Consider the following 23,844-nt stretch of genomic DNA (forward strand, 5'->3'; position numbering starts at 1 on the left):
TGCCCTCCATCGTCTGTTCCATCTGTACACTCCCCTACAGCGGAGGCCCACCCAGTCTTACCTGCCCTGTACTCTCCCTTTCCCAGCACCCACCTCAGAGAGAGTGCCTGAGCTCTTTCCCTTCACACCACCTCCCAGACACTGACCTTTGGGCTGGGGGCTGGCCTTGGGTGTTGCGGGGCTGCCTGGTCCAGGGAGTGGTGCTTGGGAGGAGTGAGCTTCTACCACCTGCACAAGGAAGGCCCCCTTTGGGTAGGGCCTGCCGGTGGGGTTGGATCACTCAGAAGGGGCTGTGGATTGGTAGGTACTATGATCGCAGTTTCCAAAACATAATGCTTGAGTGAGAGCATGTGTTTTGTTACATGTTCTCTCAGACATTTTATGAAGGTTTGTACATTTTTTTGTATTAAAAATGTTAAGAATTTAACTTGACAAGTAAAAGGAGTATAAGGCCGGGTGTAGTGGCTCATGCCTGTAATCCCAACACTTTGGGAGGCCGAGGTGGGTGGATCACCTGAGGTCAGGAGTTTGAGAACAGCCTGAACAGCATGGAGAAACCCTGTCTCTACTAAAAATTTAAAAAATTAGCTGGGCGTGGTGGCGCATGCCTGTAATCCCAGCTATTTGGGAGGCTGAGGCAGGAGAAGCACTTGAACCTGGGAGGTGGAGGTTACAGTGAGCTGAGATTGCACCATTGCACTCCAGCCTGGGCAACAAGAGCAAAACTCCATCTCAGGGGGAAAAAAAAAAAGTATAATAAGCATTAAATTGCTAAACTTTACATTCTTCTACTTTTTGTTACGTATTTGAGCATATGTACTATTTTTTCCCTCCAAAACAGGGGCTTGCTGTGTCACTCAGGCTGGAGTACAGTGGCACAATCTCAGCTCCCTGCAACCTCTGCCTTCTGGGTTCAAGCAATTCTCCTGCCTCAGCCTACTGAGTAGCTGGGATTACAGGTGCCCACCACCACGACCGGCTAATTTTTGTATTTTTAGTAGAGATGGAATTTTAACCATGTTGGCCAGGCTGGTCTTGAACTCCTGACCTCAGATGATCTGCCCACCTTTGCCTTTCAAAGTTCTGGGATTACAGGCATGAACCACTGTGCCTGGCCCTTTTTCCCCAATGTTTGTTATGGTAAAATACACATAACAAAATTTACCATCTTTTTTTTTTTTTTTTTTTTTTTTTTTTTTGAGACGGAGTCTCGCTGTGTCACCTAGGCTGGAGTGCAGTGGCGCGATCTCGGCTCACTGCAAGCTCCGCCTCCCAGGTTCACTCCATTCTCCTGCCTCAGCCTCCGAGTAGCTGGGACTACAGGCGCCCGCCACCTCGCCCGGCTAGTTTTTTGTATTTTTAGTAGAGACGGGGTTTCACCGTGTTAGCCAGGATGGTCTCGATCTCCTGACCTCGTGATCCACCCGCCTCGGCCTCCCAAAGTGCTGGGATTACAGGCTTGAGCCACCGCGCCCGGCCCAAAATTTACCATCTTAACCATTTTCAGTGTGCAGTTCAGTGGTGGTAAGTTCATTCATACTGTTGTACAGCCATCACCACCATCTGTCTCCAGAACCCTTCATCTTGTAAAACTGAAATTCTATACCCTTTAAACACTGCCTCCCCATTTCCCCTCCCTAAAGCCCCTGGCAAGCACCATTGTATTTCCTGTCTCAGAATTTCACTACTGTAGGGACTTCATATAAGTGGAATTATGTAGTATTTGTGTTTTTGTGACCAGCTTAGCTCATTTAGCTAATGTCCTTAAGGTTCATCCATGTTGTAGCATATGTCAATTTCCTTCCTTTTTAAGGTTGAATAATACTCCATTGTATGGATATACTGAATTTTGTTTATCTATCCACCCCTCAATGGACACTTGAGTTCCTTCCACCTTTTGGCTATTTTGAATAATAAAACTGTGAACATGAATGTGTAAATACTTCTTCGAGATCCTACTTTCAATTTTTTTGGATATAGATCTAGAAGTGGGATTGCTGGATCATACTAGAATTCTGTTTTTAATTTTTTAGGGAACCTCCATCTGATTTTTCACAACAGCTGTACTGTTTTCTGTTCCTTTTAATTTAATTTATTTTTTATTTTTCTAAGGACCCAGTAAGGAAGGAGTATCAGTTTACATTCCTACCAACAGTACAAAGGTTCCAGTTTCTCCACATCTTCGCCAACACTTATTTTCTTATTTGTTGTTGCTTTTTTCAATAGTAGTCATCCTAGTGGATATGAGGTGGTATCTTACTGTCGTTTTGATTTGCCTTTCCCTAATAATTAGTGATGTTGAGCATCTTTTCACATGTTCGTGAGCCATTTATGTGTCTTTGGAGAAATATCTCTTCAAGTCCTTTGCCCATTTTTGAATTGGGTTTCTCACATGCATACGCTTGTGTGTGTGTGTGTGTGTGTGTGTGTGTATGTGTGTTTTAAAGAGACGGTCTCACTATGTTGTCCAGGCTGATCTCCAACTCCTGGGCTCAAGTAAGTAATCCAGTAATCCTCCTGCCTCAGCCTCCCAAGGAGCTGGGACTTAAAGACATGTGCCCCTGTGCCTGGCTCTGTTCATACATTTTTACATATTTATTAAGCTATTTTGTGTTATGTTTTTAGTTGGCATTTTAATGAATTTTTAAAACATTTATATAATTCACACATTTCTTGTTTTAAAAATTTAAGATCTCATACACTTTTTTGATTCCAGTTTTTTGTTTGTTTGTTTTTTGTTTTTGAGACGGAGTTTTGCTCTTGTTGCTCAGGCTGGAGTGCAATGGCACAATCTTGGCTCACCACAACCTCCACCTCCTGGGTTCAAGCGATTCTCCTGCCTCAGCTTCCCGAGTAGCTGGGATTACAGGCATATGCCACCCCGCCTGGCTAATTTTGTATTTTTAGTAGAGACAGGGTCTCTCCATGTTGGTCAGGCTGGTCTCAAACTCCTGACCTCGGGTGATCTGTCTGCCTCAGCCTCCCAAAGTGCTGGGATTATAGGCGTGAGCCACCGCACCCGGCCAATTTCAGTTTTTTGTATTATTTTATGGCCATGCCTGATGTTGTGGAGCCTTTTGAGTATTTAGGTTTTGATGCTTTCTGTGTTTTGCCATCTGAAAGCTGGAGTCCCTCTGACCCCCCAAGCTTAGTGCTGACAGGGAGAGTGGAGGAAAGGGGTGGCTGCTGTGCAGGGAGTGCAGGTGCATTTCCACAGTGCCGTGTGCCCAGTGCAGGCAGTGCCTGAGAGAGAGGCTGTCTGTGGAAAAGGGGTCCTTGCCTCCAGGGTTAGGGTTCCTCATTTTCTTTTTCTTTCTTTCTTTCTTTCTTTTTGAGATGGAGTCTTGCTCGCTCTGTCACCCAGGCGGGAGTGCAATGGTGCGATCTCGGCTAACTGCAACCTCTGCCTCCCGGGTTTGAGCGATTCTCCTGCCTAAGCTTCCTGAGTAGCTGGGATTACAGGCGTGCACCACCACGCCTGGCTGATTTTTGTACTTTCAGTAGAGACGGGTTTCACCATGTTGGCCAGGCTGATCTCAAACTCCTCACCTCAGGTGATCCACTCGCCTCAGCCTCCCAAAGTGCTGGGATTACAGGTGTGAGCCACTGGGCCCGGCCCCTTATTTTCTTTTCTTTTCTTTTTCTTTTTTCTTTTTTTTGAGATGGAGTCTCACTCTGTCACCCAGGTTGGAGTGCACGGGTGTGATCTCGGCTCACTGCAATCTCCACCTCCTGGGTTCAAGTGATTCTCCAACCTCAGCCTCCAGAGTAGCTGGGATTACAGGTGCAAGGCACCACACCCGGCTTATTTTTGTATTTTTAGTAGAGACGGGGTTTTGCTATGTTGGCCAGGCTGGTCTTGAACTCCTGATCTGCTGCCTACCTCGGCTTCCCACAATGCTGGGATTACAGGCGTGAGCCACTGCGTCCGGCTGGGGTCTTAAAGCTTTGATGTGAATTTAAATTTACCAGTTGTGACAGACCATCCGGCTCAGAGTCTATTAAAACAAATTGCAGGCTGGCCATGGTGGCTCACGCCTGTAATCCTAGCACTTTGGGAGACTGAGGCAGGCAGATGACTTGAGACCAGGAGTTTGAGACCAGCCTGGTCAACATGGCAAAACCCCATCTCTCCTAAAAATACAAAAAATTAGCCGGGCGTGGTGGCGGGTGCCTGTAATTCCAGCTACTCAGGAGACTGAGGCAGGAGAATTGCTTGAACCTAGGAGGTGGAGATTGCAGTGAGCCGAAATCGTGCCATTACAGTCCTGCCTGGGCAACAGGTGAGGCTCTGTCTCAGGGGAAAAAAAAAAAAAAATTTACAAAACCATTAAAATGTAAAATGCCTTTGATACTAGAATTTTGTCATGTCTTTAGGGGACATATGTGGACCTTTGGGTTAGAAATACTTTTTGATACAGATTTTAACAGGATTTATGATCTATGATTGTATTTGAATATTACACTTCAAATGATACCTCCTCAAACCTTCTTTGTGCCAGGTGCGGTGACTCATGCCTGTAATCCCAGCACTTTGGGAGGCTGAGGTGGGTGGATCACAAAGTCAGGAGTTCAAGACCTTCCTGGCTAAGATGGTGAAACTCCATCTATTAAAAATACAAAAAATAGCCAGGTACAGTGGCAGGCGCCTGTAATCCCAGCTACTTGGGAGGCTGAGGTAGGAGAATCCCTTGAGCCTGGGGGGCAAAGATTGCAGTGAGCTGAGATTGTGCCACTGCACTCCAGCCTGGGCAACAGAGTGAGACTCCATCTCAAAAAAAAAAAAAAAAGATTTCTTGACAAATGTTTTCCTCAGAATGAGTCATTTATTGACTGAACACCTCTTTGGAATAGGAGCTGTGGAAGCCAGGGTGGAAGACAGATGGACAACTGGCTTGTGGTTTCTGAACCACAGGTGCCTAAAACTTCTCACACACAAAATGAAAACTCACTCAACTGTCATGATGTATAGTTAGTGTCCTAAAAGGTGTCCTGGAGAAGGTATTTTGGGAGGACTGGTAACAAACACAGCACCTAGAGATGCAGTCTCTGGATCTGACTGTTGTGTTGTCTTCAGTCGTTTTCTGGTTTTATAAATGCCTCAGTGTTACTGTTTGCTAGAACTGGAATTACCCTAGAATTTCCAGTGGAATTGTGGCTGCTCATTAGTCAACACTGCTCTGGGTAGCAGCTAGGAGGTGGCACTGTGGGAGATGGTCCTCTGCTAGGCGTGGCACCTGGCAAGGGGGATGGGGCTGTGTGGACTCCTCCAGCATGGCAGTGTCTAGTATATTACATTACACAGGATAGTGTCACCAAACTGAGTTAGAGAGCACATTTTAGATGGATTTAAAGAAGTATAGGCCGGGCGTGGTGGCTCATAGTGCCTGTAATCCCAGCACTATGGGAGGCTGAGGCGGGCGGATCACGAGGTCAGGAGATCGAGACCATCCTGGCTAACAAGGTGAAACTCTGTCTCCACTAAAAATACAAAAAAAATTAGCCAGGCGAGGTGGCGGGCGCCTGTAGTCCCAGCTACTTGGGAGGCCGAGGCAGGAGAATGGCATGAACCCGGGAGGCGGAGTTTGCAATGAGCTGAGATCGCACCACTGCACTCCAGCCTGGGCGACAGAGCCAGACTCCGGAAAAAAAAAAAAAAAAAAAAAAAAAAAAGAAGTATACTCGGGCCAGGTGCGGTGGCTCACGCCTGCAATCCCAGCACTTTGGGAGGCCAAAGCGGGCGGATCACCTGAGGTCGGGAGTTCAAGACCAGCCTGACCAACATGGAGAAACCCTGTCTCTACTAAAAATACAAAATCAGCTGGGTGTGGTGGCGCATACCTGTAATTCCAGCTGAGGCAGGAGAATCACTTGAACCTGGGAGGTTGGAGTGTTGCAGTGAGCCTAGATTGTGGCATTTACACTCCACCCTGGGCAACAAAAGCTAAACTCCATCTCAAAAAAAAGTATACTCAGATTTTCTGACTCCTCTGGGTACTAGAAAGAGGAAAAGAAAGTGTAGTCAGATTTTTAAAAAAGTATCACATCTCTTTGAACAGCTATAATTTTGGTCAGGGATTGGCAAACCACAGGCCTATGGGCCAGATCCCACTAACCTTTTTTTGTATGGCCCTAGGACTGAGAATGGTTTCTACATTTTTAAAGAGCTGTAAAGAAAGCATATGTAATACAGACAGTATGTGACCCACAAACCTGAAATGTTTACCTTCTGGCCCTTTACAGAAAATTTTTGCTGGTCACACCTCCCACCCCTTCAGCTCTTTTTTTTTTTGAGATGGAGTCTCACTCTGTCACCCAGGCTGGAGTGCAATGGCCTAGTCTCAGCTCACTGCAACCTTTGCCTCCCAGGTTCAAGTGGTTCTCCTGCCTCAGCCTCTTAATGAGACTACAGGCACCTGCCACCACACCCAGCTAATTTTTGTATTTTTAGTAGAGACGGGGTTTCACTATGTTAGCTAGGCTGGTCTCGATCTCCTGACCTCGTGATCCGCCCGCCTCAGCCTCCCAAAGTGCTGGGATTACAGGCGTGAACCGTGGTGCCCGACCAGCCCTCAGTTCTTACTTGAACCAAATCAAAGTTGGTCTGGATCTAAATGGAATCAAATAGCAAAACTGTTGGGAGATACGAAAAACACGTGGGGATTTGGTGAGCTACTCTCCTGCAGCTGACTCATGCCTCGCTGTGATTGGCATACAGTGTTGTCTGTGTAAAAGTCGAGCCTAAAGAAATAGCTCTTAACTCACCATGAGAATTAGAAAGGAATCTATGTGAGTAGTTCTAACAGCTGAAGTCTAGAACTCTGCTTCAGTGACTAGTTCCCGTTGAGCACTGGGACATGCTTTGCTGAGTGTCACCATGGAAGGTCAGATTCTTTCCGGTGGCACTGAGAGCAATTGTGCTGACCCCCCCCCCCCCCCACCGCCGCCACTGGGACAGCAGGGCAGGCTCCTTGGTCAGGGCTGGCCCAGGAGCAGAGTGGGTTAATGAGAGGAGGCCTGGTCCCTGGGACGCTGGTCAGGGTCTACAGGCTGGGGACCCTGCGGGCTGGATGAGAACCCCCCTCACTGGTCTTTAGCTTCTCAGGACTTCTTTGTAGAATCTCCCTCATCTCTTCCTTTTTCTGTTTGATGTTTCTTTCCTCATTTCCTCTGTAAATGGAATAAAAAAAGAGACTGAATAATTTCCAAATTTTGTTTTTTTGTTTTCTTTTTTTTTGATAAAGAGTCTCACTATGTTGCTGGTTTTGAACTCCTGGACTCAAGCAGTATTCCCACCTTGGGCTTCCAAAGTGCTGGGCTTACAGGTGTAGGCCACTGGGCCCGGCCTATCCCCAACCTCTTTTTTTCAGTGCTTTTGTGACAGTTTTCTCATGGACCTTTTGACTGGTCAGGATAACATTTCCTGGGGATGTATTTACTTGATTACTTAAATTTATGTTTCTGTTTCAGTTTTTTTTTTTTTTTTTTTTTTTTTGAGTCAGTCTCGCTCTGTCACCCTGGCTGGAGTACAATGGTGTGATCTTGATGCACTGTGACCTCCACCTCCCGGGTTCAAGCGATTCTTTCAAGCCTCAGCCTCCTGAGTAGCTGGGATTACAGGCGCATGCCACGATGCCTGGCTAATTTTTGCGTTTTTAGTAGAGATGGGGTTTCACCACATTGGCCAGGCTGGTCTCGAACTCCTGAACTCAAGTAATCCGCCTGCCTTAGCCTCCCAAAATGCTAGGATTATAGTCGTGAGCCACTGCCCCTGGCCAAAAGGGAGATTTAAAATGTTAGACAAGGCAGAAGCATTAGAGGGATATTAACATATCATTTACAGGTATAGTTAATAATCATGGGTAGGCATGGTGGCTCACACCTGTAATCCTAGCACTTTGGGAGGCCGAGGAGGGCAGATTGCTTGAGCTCAGGAGTTTGAGGCTAGCCTGGGCAACATGGCAAAACCCTGTCTCTACAAAAAATACAAAAATAAGCTGGGTGTGGTGTTGTGTGCCTGTGGTTCCAGCTACTCTGGGGCTGAGGTGGGAGAATCGCTTGAATGAGGGACGTTGAGGCTGCAGTGAGCCAGATGGTGCCACTGCACTCCAGCCTGGGCGACAGAGCCAGACCCTATCTCAAAAAAACAAAACAAAACAAAACAAAACCAAAAAAAACCTATATGGCTGTTTTAATACAGTTTTAAAATAAAATGAAGTCAAAAGTTGGGGAGAAGTAGTCTCTAAAAATTGAAAGCAGCCGGGTACTGTGACTCACACCTGTAATCCCAGCATTTTGGGAGGCCAAGGTGGGAGGATTGCTTGAAGCCAAGAGTTTGAGACCAGCCTGGGAAACAGCCAGACCCCGTCTCTACAAAAAAAGAAAAAAAGAAAGAAAAAAACAAAAAACTGAAAGCAAAATGAATAAAAATAATCAAACCACAAATTGAGTTGGTGGCTTAACTATACAGAAAGGAATTATTTCAGGTGACTTCAAAACAAATTGTATTGGCCAGGCGCAGTGGCTCATGCCTGTAATCCCAGCACTTTGGGAGATCGCGGCAGGCAGATCACGAGGTCAGGAGATTGAGACCGTCCTGGCTAACACGGTGAAACCCTGTCTCCACTAAAAATACAAAAAAAATTAGCCGGGCCTGGTGGCAGGTGCCTGTAGTCCCAGCTACTTGGGAGGCTGAGGCAGGAGGCGGAGCTTGCAGTGAGCCGAGATGGTGCCACTGCACTCCAGCCTGGGCGACAGAGCAAGACTCCGTCTCACAGAAAACCCCCCAAAAAACCAAACTGTATTGTACATCCTAGCAGGGTAAATCCTAAAGACAAAATAACTAAAAAGAAACCCTGGGCAGTTTTTAGTGCGTGAATTGTTAGTAATAACATTTTTACTTATTTAGGTACTTACTGACTTACATTTCCTTTTTGAGATGGGATCTTGCTGTATCCCCCAAGCTGGATCGTGCCACTGCACTCAGCTTCCAAACCTTCGCTATTGCTGGGAGATGCACTACACAAGTAAGCCACAGGACGTTGCTTTCTTCAGACGCTGGTTAATGTTTGCAGAGCATGTGACACATGTGTGGCTTTGGAAGCTGCATCCTGGTCATAGCTGAGCGTCTTTCGTGGTGCTTGCCTCATGGACCGCCTGCTTCCTCAGCTCACTCTGTGTTTCCCATTTTGAATAATGCCATAATTCATAGGTTGAATTGATGTAATTCACTGTTGCAGGCACCAGAGTTGTACAGATTGTTGACAAGTGTCCCGTGCTTGTGAGTTCGACCTTATCTTAGAAGCACAATTATTTTATCATCAGAGGTCAGGTTGTGTAGAAGAAATGTCAGGGCTTTGAGCTGGACAGACTGAAGTTCCCCAGCCTGTGATCCATCTGTCTCCTCACCAGCGAAACAAGGACAGTGAACCTATCTGCGCCTTCTGGAGTAGTCTAGTTATGACTAGTGTGAACCCCCCGGTCACACTATTAGTAGCAAAAAACCATTTTATTATGTGGACAAATTCTGTGAACCAGGAATATGGAGAGGGAACAGGAAGTGGCCGTCTCTCCTCCAGGAGGTCTGTGTCCTCAGCTGGGACGACTCAGCGGCTGGGGGTGATGTAATGACTGAGGAATGGTGTCTTCTGGAGGCGCTTTCTGAAATCTGTCAGCTGGAACACGAGCTGGAGATGTTGACCAGAGCACCCGTGTGCAGACATCATAGGACCTGGGCTTCCTCACAGATTAGAGGAGGTTTTCACAGCACTGGGGGTTCCTCACAAATTAGAGGAGGTCTTAGCACTGGGGGTTCCTCACAGCACTGGGGGCTCCTCACAGTACTGGGGTCCCCACTGGGGTTCTCACAGCACTGCCAGAGTCCTCACAGCACCGGGGGTTCCTCACAGCACTGTGTGAGTCCGGTGCACTGGGGGTTCCTCACAGCACTGGGGGGTCACTCACAGCACTAGGAGTCCTCACAAGCACCTGGGGGTTCCCTCACAACACTGGGGTTCTCACAGCACTGGGGCCTCACAGCACTGGGGCCTCACAGCACTGGGGGTCACCACAGCACTGGGGTCCCTCGGGTCCCTCACAAGCACTGGGGTTCCTCACAGCACAGTTCTCAGCACTGGGGGTTCTCACAGGAGTCCTCAGGGGTCCTCACAGCACTGGGGGGTCCCTCATAGCACTGGGGAGTCTCTCACAGCTCTGGGAGGGTTCCTCACAGCACTGGGGGGTTTCTCACAGCCCTGGGGGTATCACTCACAGCCCTGGGGGCTCATCACAGCACTGGGGGGTTCCTCATAGCACTGGGGCTTCCTTTATATCATTGGGGAGGGCTTCCTCAAGCATTGAGGGGTTTCCTTTATATCACTGGGGGGCTCCCTCACAGTATTGGGGGTTCCCGAATAGCACTGGGGGTTTCCTCACAGCATTCAGGACTTTCTCATAACAGTGGCTTCCTCACAGCGTTGGGGGCTCCTTTGTATCATGAGGGGGCTTCCTCACTGCATGGGGCTTCCTGGTAGTCGGACTTCTCACGTGGGTGCTCAGGGCTCCAGAAGGGAGTGTCACCATGAACAAGATGGAAACCTCCTCGCCTTTTCTGACCCAGCTCTCCTGGAGTCGCACAGCATCATTTCCACTGCGTTCTCTTGTTCTCAGATGAGTCACTCAGGTCAGCCTAGATTGCAGAGGAGGCCGGGCGCGGTGGCTCAAGCCTGTAATCCCAGCACTTTGGGAGGCCGAGACGGGCGGATCACGAGGTCAGGAGATCGAGACCATCCTGGCTAACACGGTGAAACCCCGTCTCTACTAAAAAATACAAAAAAAAAAAAAAACTAGCCGGGCGAAGTGGCGGGTGCCTGTAGTCCCAGCTACTCGGGAGGCTGAGGCAGGAGAATGGCGTGAACCCGAGAGGAGGAGCTTGCAGTGAGCTGAGATCCGGCCACTGCACTCCAGCCTGGGTGACAGAGCAAGACTCCGTCTCAAAAAAAAAAAAAAAAAAGATTGCAGAGGAAGGGACAAAGACCTCGTGTCTCGATGGGAGAAATGCCAGAGAGTTGGGGGACACACTGGCCTTGGCGTGTAGTAGATGCGGCTCTGTCTGCCCTCACTGCCCCTTTCCTCCCCTCACGAAGCCCCATTCTTCTCCTGACACTCAAAACGCTGACTGAGCGAATGTGTGTCTCGCCTCTGCATGGCCTTGGTCAACAAGACTCGCAGGCCGAGCTTCCAGGCACCTTGAGTGGCTGTGCCGGGCCTCCACGCGGCCCTGCTGCAGGGTTAGGCGGGAGGAAGCGAGACTGGCCCCACTCCTGTTGACTGTTCTACCAGCACCTTTGGTTTGTGGAAGTGGTTGTGTTCAAAGAGATTTTTGTAAAAACATCACAATTCTAAAACTTTATGCATTTTTGGCATTTAAAAAGCCCTGGCAAGTCCACTGCCTTAATTCTCCTGCACCCTTGGCCTGTAGGTCCGTACCTGTGTGGCTACCCACTTTTTTTTTTTGCTGTTACTGTGGCCTTGTAGTATATTTTAAAATTTGGTATTCGTTAACTCTTTTTTTTTTCCTTTTTGAGACGGAGTCTTGTTCTGTTGCCCAGGCTGGAGTGCAATGGTGCAATCTGGGCTCACTGCAGTCTCCGCTTCCTGGGTTCAAGTGATTCTCCTGCCTCAGCCTCCAGAGTAGCTGGGATTACAGGCGCGCGCCACCATGCCTGGCTAATTTTTATATTTTTAGTAGACACGGGGTTTCACCATGTTGGCCAGGCTGGTTTCAGACTCCTGACCTCAGGTGATCCGCCCGACTCAGCCACTCAAAGTGCTGGGATTACAGGCGTGAGCCACCGCTCCCAGCCTTTTTTTTTTTTAAAGGTAAGGCAGGGTCTCCCTTTGTCACCCAGGCTGGAGTACAGTGGTATGATCATGGCTCACTGCAGTCTCGACCTTCTGGACTCAAGTGATCCCCCTGCCTCAGCCTCTCAAGCAGCTGGGACTATAGACTCGTGCCACCACGCCCAGCTAAATTTTTTGATTTTTAGTAGAGATAAGGTCTCACTATGTTGCCCAGGTTGGTCTTGAACTCCTGAACTCAAACGATCCTCCCACCGTGCTAGGATTACAGTCGGGAGCCACTGCATCCGGCCTCTTAGCTCTTTCAAGGGTAACCTAGCTACTCACAGACCTTTATTTCTCCATTTACATTTGAGAGCAGTTTTGGTTTGTTTTATTTTATTTTATTTTATTTTATTTATTTTTGAGGAAGTTTGATTGAGATTATATCTGCATTATTTATTATTTATTTATTTATTTATTTGAGACAGAGTCTTGTTCTGTCACCCAGACTGGAAGGCAGTGGCATGATCTTGGCTCACTGCAACCTCCACCTCCCAGATTCACGCCATTCTCCTGCCTCAGCTTCCCGAGTAGCTGTGATTGCAGGCATGCGCCTCCACACCCGGCTAATTTTTTTGTATTTTTTAGTAGAGATGGGGTTTCGCTATGTTGGCCAGGCTGGTTTCAAATTCCGGACCTCAAGTGATCCACCTGCCTCAGCCTCCCAAAGTGTTAGGATTACAGGTGTGAGCCACTGTGCCCGACCATATCTGTGTGATTTATAGATGATAATGTTTACTGAGAAAACCAGTGGAATCTCCGTAAACTGTTAGAACCACAGGAGGATCCAGAACAGTTGCCAGATACAAGGTCAGTCTACACAAACCAGTGATACTTCTACTGGCAACCCACCAGAAACTGTAACTGCTCTTGAGACAGTAACCAGAAAACCCATAAAGTGTTTAGGAATTAATCTAAGAAGACCTCCAGAAAGAAGGCCATCAGATTTAATCATGGACGAAGGTACGGGTCTCAGTAAATGAAGAAGATCCATGCTCATAGAAGGGATGATCTGTTATTATAATGATGGCTCTTTTCCCCAGGTGAGTCCATAAATACATATAAAAAGTTGTTATAAAGTTGGTCAAGCATGGCGGCTCATGCCTGTGATCCCAGCACTTTGGGAAGTCGAGGCAGGAGGATCGCTTGAGCCCAGGAGTTTGAGGCCAGCCTGGGCAACATAGTGAGACACTGTCTCTGTAAAAAATACAAAAATTAGCTGGGCTTGGTGACACATGCCTGTAGTCCTAGCTACTAAGGAGGCTGAGGTGGGAGGATCACTTGAGCCTGGGAGGTTGTGGCCACAGTGAGCCATGAATGTGCCACTCCATTCCTGCATGGGTGACAGAGTGAGACCCTGTCTCAGAATAAAATAAATTGTTTCTTGATAGCAGAGACATTGCTTTGTTTGCTGCTCTATCCTCAGCAGTTACAACAGCCAGGCATAAAGAAGACATTCAGTAAATATTTGTGAAATGAGTGAAGGGCTCTGTGAAGCATGTGTAGAGTTGCGTGCTCTGCCTTCTCACTGGACGGTGACCTCAAACTCTTTCCCACTCTGCCTCGTGTCTTGTGATCGCATGATGGATGAGTGCAGTTGACTTCCCTGTTCCCTGTCGATGGATGGGTAGTTTTGTTTCCATTTTTTGTTATTGTGAATTTGAAAAATCTTTAGCATCTAGATTTTCTTGCTAAAAGTTTTTAATGCCCTTTAAAATGAGGCTTTGACACAGAAAAGATTATTTAAGGTTATTTTAAAATCAACATTTATTAATGTAGAGAGTTACAGGCTTGTTTTCCTCTATTTTATATGGAAGTTGCTAATTTTATTCTCTTTATAAAGTTTAGAAAAGCTTTTTTGAGGCAGAGCCTTTCTCTGTCACCCACACTGGTGTGCAGTGGCCTGATCTCAGCTCACCGCAACTTCCGCCTCCCTGGCTCAAGCCTTCCTCCCTCCTCATCCCCCCAAGTAGCTGGGATGACAGGCACAATACCACACCTGGCTAATTTTTTGTATTTTAATAGCAATGGGGTCTCACCGTGGTGGCCAGGCTGGTCTCAAACTCCTGGCCCCAAGTGATCTGCCTGCCTCAGCCTCCCAAAATGCTGGATTACATGTGTGAGCCACCGTGCCCAGCCAAATTTAGTAAGTTTTAACTTTCACCTTTAAGACAGTCTTCGAACAACTTAAATTGATCAGACCAAATATATCTTTTTTTTTTTTTTTTAATTGAGACGGAGTCTTGCTCTGTTGCCTAGGCTGGAGTGCAGTGACGCAATCTCAGCTCACTGCAGCCTCCTCCTCCAGGGTTGAAGCAATTCTCTTGCCTCAGCCTCCTAAGTAGCTGGGATTACAGACCCAAACCACCATCCCCTGCTGATTTTTGTATTTTTTTTTTTTTAGTAGAGACAGGGTTTCACCACGTTGGCCAGGTTGGTCTCTAACTCCTGACCTTGTGATCCGCCCCCGTCAGCTTCCCAAAGTGCTGGGATTACAGGCGTGAGCCACTGCGCCCAGCCAGTTTTTGTATTTTTAGTAGAGACAGAGTTTCACCATGTTGGCCAGGCTGGTCTCAAACTCCTGACCTCAAGTGATCCACCTGCCTTGGCCTCCCAAAGTGCTGGGATTACAGGCGTGAGCCACCACGCCCAGCCCAAATGTAAAATTTTTAATAATACTTCCATTTACAACTTAAATACCCTTATACATTATAAGCACTGTATGTATCTGACCATACAAGTAAAACCTTCCTCTTTTTTTTTTTTTTTTAAGATGGAGTCTCAATGCTGTGGCTCAAGCCTGTAATCCAGCATTTTGGGAGGCCGAGACTTGGCGGATCACGAGGGTCAGGAGATCTGGTAATTCATCCTGGCTTAACACAGTGAAACCCCGCTTCTCTACTAAAAATACAAAAAAAATTTAGCCGGGCTTAGGTGGCAGGCTACTGTAGTCCCAGCTAATCGGGAGGCTGAGGCAGGAGAATGGATGCTGGAACCCGGAGGCGGAGCTTGCAGTGAGCTGGAGATCCGCCACTGCACTCCAGCCTGGGTGACAGAGCCAGACTCCGCCCCAAAAAAAAAAAAAAAAAAGAAAAAAAAAAAAAAAGATGGAGTCTTGTTAAATTTCAGGCTGGAGTGCAGTGGCACAATCTCGGCTCACTGCAACCTCCGCCTCCTGGGTTCTTGCCATTCTCCTGCCTCAGCCTCCCAAGTAGCTGGGACTACAGGTGCCCGCCACCACGTCTGGCTAACTTTTTGTATTTTTAGTAGAGACGGGGTTTCACCGTGTCAGCCAAGATGGTCTCGATCTCCTGACCTCGTGATCTGCCCACCTTGGCCTCCCAAAGTGCTGGGATTACAGGCGTGAGCCACTGCGCCCGGCCTAAATAAAACCTTCTTAAGTAAATATGATGATTTAAGATTATTGGCCAGGAGCAGTGGCTCACGCCTGTCATCCTAGCACTTTGGGAGTCTGAGGCGGGCGGATCACTTTAGGTCAGGAGTTTGAGACCAGCCTGGCCAATATGATGAAACCCCAGCTCTACTAAAAACACAAAAATTAGGCTGGGCGTGGTGGCTCACACCTGTAATCCCAGCACTTTGGGGGGCCGAGGCAGGTGGGTCACGAGGTCAGGAGTTCAAGACCAGCCTGGCCAGCATGGTGAAACCCCATCTCTACTAAAAATACAAAAATTAGCTGGGCGTGGTGGCAGGCGCCTGTAATCCCAGCTACTCGGGAAGCTGAGGCAGGAGAATTGCTTGAACCCAGGAGGCGGAGGTTGCAGTGAGCCAAGATCACGCCGTTGCACTCCAGCATGGGGAACAGAGTGAGACTGTCTCAAACAAACAAACAAAAAAACACCCACAAAAATTAGCCAGGCGTAGTGGTGAGTACCAGTAACCCCAGCTACTCAGGAGGCTGAGGCAGGAGAATCACTTGAACCCAGGAGGCGGAGGTTGCAGTGAGCTGAGATCATGCTACTGTACTCCAGTCTGGGTGACAGAATGAGACTCTGCCTCAAAACAAAAAAACAAAACAAAAAAAAGTATTTACATAGTGCATCTCAAGTTCTCAGACTTTGCTCTCAGACCTGAGGACACTACCTGGTTCTTGTCACTGCTGTGTTCCCAGAGTGCTAAGAAGTTTGCAATCTGTGAACTCGAATACATGAGGGAGTATTCACCATCTTAGTAAATTTCTCTCTGGTACTTTTTAACTAAAAAAGAAATATCTATAATTAGTAACTTAATTACACATAAATTGCAATCAAGGTCAGAATCTAAGATTAATTGGCCATTTTCTTAAATACTGCCAACACCTCTAAATGCCAAATACGTAGATTATTTTGAAGCTAAACACTAAAATATTAAAACCTAAACCATTCATAGGGGCTAAAGACACTAAGGCAATAATGAAATTGTCTCTGATGAGTAGGGGTTCCTTTCTGGGGCCTCCGCCAGCCCCTCTACTGTACCTCCTTTCTTAGTCTCCCTGGACTGCTTGGCCGCTGACTTCCCTTCGCGCTCCTTCCTCTGATCTGAGCAAAGGAAACCACCACCACCTGGTGGGATTCTGCCAGTCTGTTAACATCAGCTTCCTTTCTGAAAAACTTGCCCTGTTCCTCCAGAATACTTAAAAGTATTAAGATGCCAGCCTGTTAAGTTCTGTCCATTTTTCATGTTTTTGTCGGCCTTTAAAGTCACAACACTAAAGCTTATATTCTTCGGGTGGTTTTGAGACGAGCATACGTTTTTTTATGGCTGAGGCACATATGGTCAGACTGCTTTCCAAAGCTGTTACACCGCCATGTGACTCATAGCACTGACTCCTGTGGAGTTCCAGATTTGACTTCATCTTTGCTAGCAAAGAGCATTGCTTTTGTTTTAAATTTAATAATTGCTACATGGAAAAGGATATATTATTTTAATTTTTTAATTTCTTGAATTACTAGCGAGTTCTATTTCTGTACGTGAAGGTTGGAAAGTTGTGTCTTCCTCATTTTAGTATGGACAGAGCCCTTAAGGTGACAAGGAACTTTAATAAATAATGTGTCTTTTTTTTATTGGGTGGAACTGTAGAAATAAAGTAAACAAACTATTGAAATAAACAAACTGTAGAAATAAAATAACTGTGTCTGATGCTTAAACACTGTGGTATTATAGTACATTGGATTGGTAATTCTTTGGGAATTTAGAATCCCATTTTATGTTAAGAAGTTAAGACACTGTTGTTTGAGTTTGAAGATCAGAGAAACTTATTTTTTGTGTGGAAGCGGGGAAAGAAATAGAGATCAATCGATTTTCTCTAAATCTCAGGTCAGCCTTTGGTTTTTATGTAATGCTGAGAGAAGCGGTTTTTGATCAAGATGAACCTGCTGAGCCCTCATCCTTCAGTTGGATGTTTCTAGTTCTTTCCCCATGAACGACAGTTTTCACTTAGTCAGATGCTGTCCTGGGCCTGCTTGTATCTGAGCTGGTTGACAGAGGTCCTGCCCTCAGCACAAGATTATCACCCGAAGCCTCAGGTGTTGTGCTAGGATGAACCTTATAAATTCTGCTGGAAACCATTTGCCTGATTGCAGGAACCAGTTGGTTTTACTACCAAAATGTGGTTTATCCTTTTGCTGGAGAGTGGAATTTAGCAAGGAGCTCCACAAATTATAGTAATGAATTTACCGATGGCTCTTCCACGTGAACAGTGCCTTCTGGAGCAGGCAGAGCCATCTATGGCAGCTCCTCTCCGGCCTCCGGTGTCTGGTAGGAGGGCTGGCCACCTATTTTTACTCAACAACATACGTTAGTCCTAAAGAGTTGCCTTTTTCTCTTTTAATTCCCTGCTTAGAATTTCTCTGATCTGTTGAAGGGAAAACACGTTTTCAAAGCTTTTGAGGCAAATGTGAAGGTTTTTCTTTAGAGTGATTATACCTATATATCAGATATAGAAGTTTTTTTATTTTATTTTATTTATTTTTTTGAGACAGAGTCTTGCTCTGTTGCCTAGCCTGGAGTGCAGTGCTGTGATCTCGGCTCACTGCAGCCCCCGCCTCCCAGGTTCAAGCTACACTCCTGCTTCAGCCTCCTGAGTAGCTGGGATTACAGGTACGCACTACCTCGCCCAGCTAATTTTTTTTTGTATTTTTAATAGAGACGGGGTTTCACCATGTTGGCCAGACTGGTCTTGAACTCCTGGCCTCAAGTGATCCACCCGCATTGGCTTCCCAAAATGCTAGGATTACAGGCGTGTACCATTGTACCTGACCATTTTAACCAGTTTTGTTAGAGAGAAGGACTACCAATCTATACATTTTGAAATTCTGACTTTTTCCTCATATTATGAACATTTTGAAAGACAATCTAAGAGTAGAATCGTAATTATCTGCCACCTAGATTCAACAGTTGTTGATATCTGGACCCGGTTTATTTAGGTTTGTATTTTTGTTGACCCATTTGAAATTAAGTTTTGGATATCATGGTCATGCAACTAAACATTGTAGCACATACTTCTCAAAATGATGATATTTATGCTATGAGCGTATAGCTTTATCACACCATCAAAATAACAATCTCTAATAATATCTAATACTATATATTCACATCTCAAATTTCCTTAAGTTGTCTTTTACAGCATTTGTTTTTGAAACCAAGATCACATACCACATTTGGTTGTTGTTTCTTTTCTTTTCTTTTTTTTTGAGATGGAGTCTTGCTCTGTTGCCCAGGCTGGAGTGCAGTGGTGCGATCTTGACTCACTACAACCTCAGCCTCCCGGGTTCAAGCAATTCTTCTGCCTCAGCCTCCCCAGTAGCTGGGATTACAGGTGCTTGCCACCACAGCCGGCTGATTTTTGTATTTTTAGTAGAGACGGGGTTTCATCATGTTGACCAGGCTGGTCTCGAACTCCTGACCTCAGGTCATCCACCTGCCTCAGCCTCCCAAAGTGCTGGGATTACAGGTGTGAACCACTGCACCTGGCCGTTTACTTTTATTTTTGACAGTTTCTTTATAGAGTGCCTCTCAGTTTGGGTTCGTGGGTGTGTCCTGAGGATTGGACTCACAGCTTTCATTTCAGGAAGGACTGCACAGAAGTCAGTACAGTGTATCCTTTTCAGTGCATCATTGTTTTCCCTTTGTAATTAATAAGTATCTTGAGACTGGTGCTGTGGCGCATGCCTATAATCCCAGCACTTTGGGAGGCAGAGGTGGGAGGACGGCTTAAGCCCAGGAGTTAAAGACCAGCCTGGGCAACACAGTGAGACCCCTGTCTACAAAAAAATGTAAAAATTAGCCAGGTATGGTGGTGTATGCCTGTAGTTCTAGCTACTCAGGAGACTGAAGTATGAGGTTCGCTTGAACCCGGGAGGTCGAGGTTGCAGTGAGCCAGAGTCTTGCCACTGCATTCCAGTCTGGGAAATAGAGCAAGAATCCATCTCAAAAAAATAAAAAATGAAATGTATCTTGTGGCAGGTACTTTGAGATTATGTACATTTCCTGTTTCTCATACTTCCACAAACTAGTGTTAGCATCCATTGATGATTCCTGTCTGAAATGGCTTACTGTGCTGGTTGCCAAATGGTGATGTTTGAAAGCTGTCGTCATCCTCTACTCACTAGAGAACTCTTGTATTTTAGAGCTTTTTCTTCTCTCCATCTATTCATTTATGTGTTTATATTTTTAAAGGAAAACTTATTCTGAACCTTATTAAAGATGTCAAGGCACTTAGTGCTTTGGAAGGGAAGGCAGGATGATAGCTTGAGGCCAGGAGCTTGAGACCAGCCTGGGCAACATAGCGAAACCTCATGTCTACAGAAAATTTTAAAAATTAGCCAAGTGTGGTGGTGTGAGCCTGTAGTCCTAGCTCCGTGGGAGGCTGAGGCAGGAGGATCACTTGAGTCCAGGGGTTCGAGGCTGCAGTCTGCACCATGATTGCACCACTGAACTCCAGCCTAGGTGACAGAGCAAGACCTTGTCTCAGAAAAGCAAAACAAAGGGCAGGCTGTTCAGGATGATCATGATAGGTGTAGGGCCTGCTGCAATGGAATTGTGTAGTGGGGGAGACCTAGGAGCAGGGGTGGGGGCCATGGACGGAAAATTACTAAGAGGAAACATCAGGGTGAAGGGGGTTCCGGCTGAACTGACCTAACAGGATTCTTGTGGAAGGCAGGCCAGGGAAGGCCCGTAGCATCCCTCCTCTGGACCATAAACACTCGGGGAGTCCCGATCTCTCCTGAACAGTGCACTGGCGCCAGCTTTCCAGATGTGTGTGTAAGTCCATCATCTTTTAACCAAGTTTGCTTAGAAAGCCTAGATGGTGAGACTTAAAATTGTCATGGAGAATTGTCTCCCAACAAAGTGGCTGACTGTGTTGTGGCTATATTGTTATAGCCCTTCCCAGATGTGTATGCTGCAAGTTTTGTTTAGTTGGAACACTGTGGAAGCTAGTGCAACTACATAGAAAGCCATATAAGTTAGCTACCATGCCCAGCTAATTTTTAAAAAAATTTTTTGTAGAGATGGGGTCTCATTCTGTTGCCCAGGCTGGTCTTGAACTTCTGGGCCCAAGTGATCCTCCCACCTCGGCCTCCCAAAGTACTGGAATTATAGGTGTGAGCCTCCATACTCAGCTAATTTAGCTAGTTTTTGTATTTGATTTTTTTTTTTTTTTTTTGAGACGGAGTCTCGCTCTGTCACCCAGGCTGGAGTGCAGTGGCCGGATCTCAGCTTACTGCAAGCTTCACCTCCCGGGTTTATGCCATTCTCCTGCCTCAGCCTCCAGAGTAGCTGGGACTACAGGTGCCCGCCACCTCGCTTGGCTAGTTTTTTGGTAGAGACGGGGTTTCACCGTGTTAGCCAGGATGGTCTCGATGTCCTGACCTCGTGATCCGCCCGTCTCGGCCTTCCAAAGTGCTGGGATTACAGGCTTGAGCCACCGCACCTGGTCCTTTTTTTTTTTTTTTTTTTTAAGAGACAGAATCTCGCCGGGCGCGGTGGCTCAAGCCTGTAATCCCAGCACTTTGGGAGGCTGAGATGGGTGGATCACAAGGTCAGGAGATCGAGACCATCCTGGCGAACACGGTGAAACCCCGTCTCTACTAAAAAATACAAAAAACTAGCCGGGCGAGGTGGCGGGTGCCTGTGGTCCCAGCTACTCCGGAGGCTGAGGCAGGAGAATGGCGTAAACCCGGGAGGCGGAGCTTGCAGTGAGCTGAGATCCGGCCACTGCACTCCAGCCTGGGCGACAGAGCCAGACTCAGTCTCAAAAAAAAAAAAAAGAATCTCTGTCATCCCGGCTGGAGTGCAGTGGCGTGATCTTGGCTCTCTGCAACCATTGCCTGCTGGGTTCAAGCGATTTTCTTGCCTCAGCCTCCCAAGTAGCTGGGACTACAGGCATGTGTCACCATGCCCAGCTAATTTTTGCATTTTTAGTAGAGATGGAGTTTTGCCATTTTGGTCAGGCTGGTCTCGAATTCCTGACCTCAAGTGATCCTCCTGCCTCAGCTTCCCAAAGTGCTGGGATTACAGGCATGAGTCATAACGCCTGGCCCCATATGCTGTTTATTTCATTTTTCCCAAGCAAACTAGGACTTAGAGATGGTTTCCCAAAGCCCTGCTGACTCATTTTCAGCACCTCTCCACAGGACTAGTGCTGTGTGCCAGCAGACACCACCTCTGTGGGGATGGAGGTTGACTCAGACACAGAGCCTGGCCTCGGGAGCCTTATGTTCCAGCAACCACTTGACTAACAATCATAAAAATTAAAATTGCAAAATATTTTGTCAACTGTGCATCAACCAAACAAAAATAAAATTGCCTTAAGTGGAACAAGGAGGTACAGGCAGGATGAAGTCAAGCAAATTATATGTCCAAAAACGTGTCATGTCAGTGATTAGCTTCAGGAAGCATTTTTATTTAGTGTGTATTGACATCAGAGACAGTGCTGGTAGTTGGGGATGTAACACGACGGGCCCATGGCCCTTAAGGAACCTGTAGTCCAAATAAACAACTGAGATACAGCGGGGCTGAGCAGAGGGTGCTGTGTGAGGACCCAGCAGGGACAAACTTAACCCCAGTGTGGGCGAGATTCATCAGGAAGGCTTTCTAGAGAAGGTGATGTGGGTGATGCATGTTCCCCACCTAGCCATGCTGAGAGGGGAGTGTGTCTTGGAGTGTGGAAGGGGGTCAGTGAAGGGATGCTGATGCCTGAGGGTGAGGATTGGGCAGAGGCAGTTTTAAGCATGTGAGTCACATGATCAGATTTCCATTTTAGAAAGCTTGGAGAATGGGCCTACTCGGGTGGCTGACACCTTGGTGTTAGTCTGTTTTCACACTGCTGATAAAGACGTACCCAAGACTGGGCAATTTACAAAAGAAAGAGGTTTAATTGGACTTACAGTTCCACATGGCTGGGGAAGCCTCACAATCACGGTGAAAGGCAAGGAAGAGCAAGTCATGTCTTACATGGATGGCAGCAGGTAAAGACAGGAGCATGTGTGCAGGGGAACTCCTCTTCTTAAAACCATCAGATCTCGGCCGGGCGCGGTGGCTCAAGCCTGTAATCCCAGCACTTTGGGAGGCCGAGACGGGCGGATCACGAGGTCAGGAGATCGAGGCCATCCTGGCTAACACGGTGAAACCCCGTCTCTACTAAAAAATACAAAAATCTAGCCGGGCGAGGTGACAGGCACCTGTAATCCCAGCTACTCGGGAGGCTGAGGCGGGAGAATGGCATAAACCCAGGAGGCGGAGCTTGCAGTGAGCTGAGATCCGGCCACTGCACTCCAGCCCGGGCGACAGAGCGAGACTCCGTCTCAAAAAAAAAAACAAAAAAAACCCATCAGATCTCATGAGACTTATTCACTGTCATGAGAACAGCACAGAAAAGACTTACCCCCATGATTCAACTACCTCCCACCAGCTCCCTCCTGTAACACGAGGGAATTCAAGATGAGATTTGGGTGGGGACACAGCCAACCATATCATTGCACCCCTGCCCCCTCCCAAATCTCACAATCACATTTCAAAACCAATCATGCCTTCCCAACAGTCCCCCAAAGTCTTAACTCATTTCAGCATTAACTCAAAAGTCTACGGTCCAAAGTCTCATCTGAGACTAGGCAAGCCCCTTCCACATATGAGCATCTAAAATCAAAAGCAGACTAGTTACTTCCTAAATACAGTGGGGGTACAGGCATTGGGTAAATACAGCCATTTCAAATCAGAGAAATTGGCCAAAACAAAGGGGCTACAGCCCCCATGCAAGTCTGAAATCCAGCAGGGCAGTCAAATCTTAAAGCTTCAAAATGATTTCCTTTGACTCCATGTCTCACATCCAGGTCACGCTGATGCAAGAGATGGGTTCCCATGGTCCTGGGCATCTCTGCCCCTGTGGCTTTGCAGGGTACAGCCTCCCTCCCGGCTGTTCACGGGCTGACATTTAGTGTCTGCAGCTTTTCCAGGTGCATGGTGCAAGCTGTCAGTGGATCTACCATTCTGGAGTCTGGAGGAGAGTGACCCTCTTCTCACAGCTCCACTAGGCAGTGCCCCAGTAGGGACTCAGTGTGGGGGCTCCAGTGCCACATTTCCCTTTCATACTGTCCTAGCAGAGGTTCTCCGTGAGAGCCCTGCCCTTGCAGCCAATGTCTGCCTGGACATCCAGGCATTTCTGTCCATTTTCTGAAATCTAGGCGGAGGTTCCCAAACCCTAATTCTTGATTTCTGTGCACTCACAGGCCCAATACTACATGGAAGCTGCCAAGGCTTGAGGCTTGCATCGTCTGAAGCCATGGCCCAAGCTCTACATTGACCACTTTCAGCCACAGCCGGAGCGGCTGGGATGCAGGGCACCAAGTCCCTAGGCTGCACACAGTAGGAGGACCCTGGGTCTGGCCCACAAACCCAGTTTTTCCTTCTAGGCCTCTGGACCTGTGATGGGAGGGGCTGCCATGA

General features: G+C 47.1%; 1 protein-coding gene across 3 annotated transcripts in view; it reads left to right on the top strand.

Annotated features, from left to right (window-relative positions):
• Positions 1-23,844, top strand: part of PKNOX1 (PBX/knotted 1 homeobox 1) — a 69,938-nt gene that overhangs the window by 8,489 nt on the left and 37,605 nt on the right. The gene's annotated exons all lie outside the window — the stretch shown is intronic.

The sequence above is a fragment of the Papio anubis genome, chromosome 4 (assembly GCF_008728515.1).
Source record: "Papio anubis isolate 15944 chromosome 4, Panubis1.0, whole genome shotgun sequence".
NCBI lineage: Eukaryota > Metazoa > Chordata > Mammalia > Primates > Cercopithecidae > Papio > Papio anubis.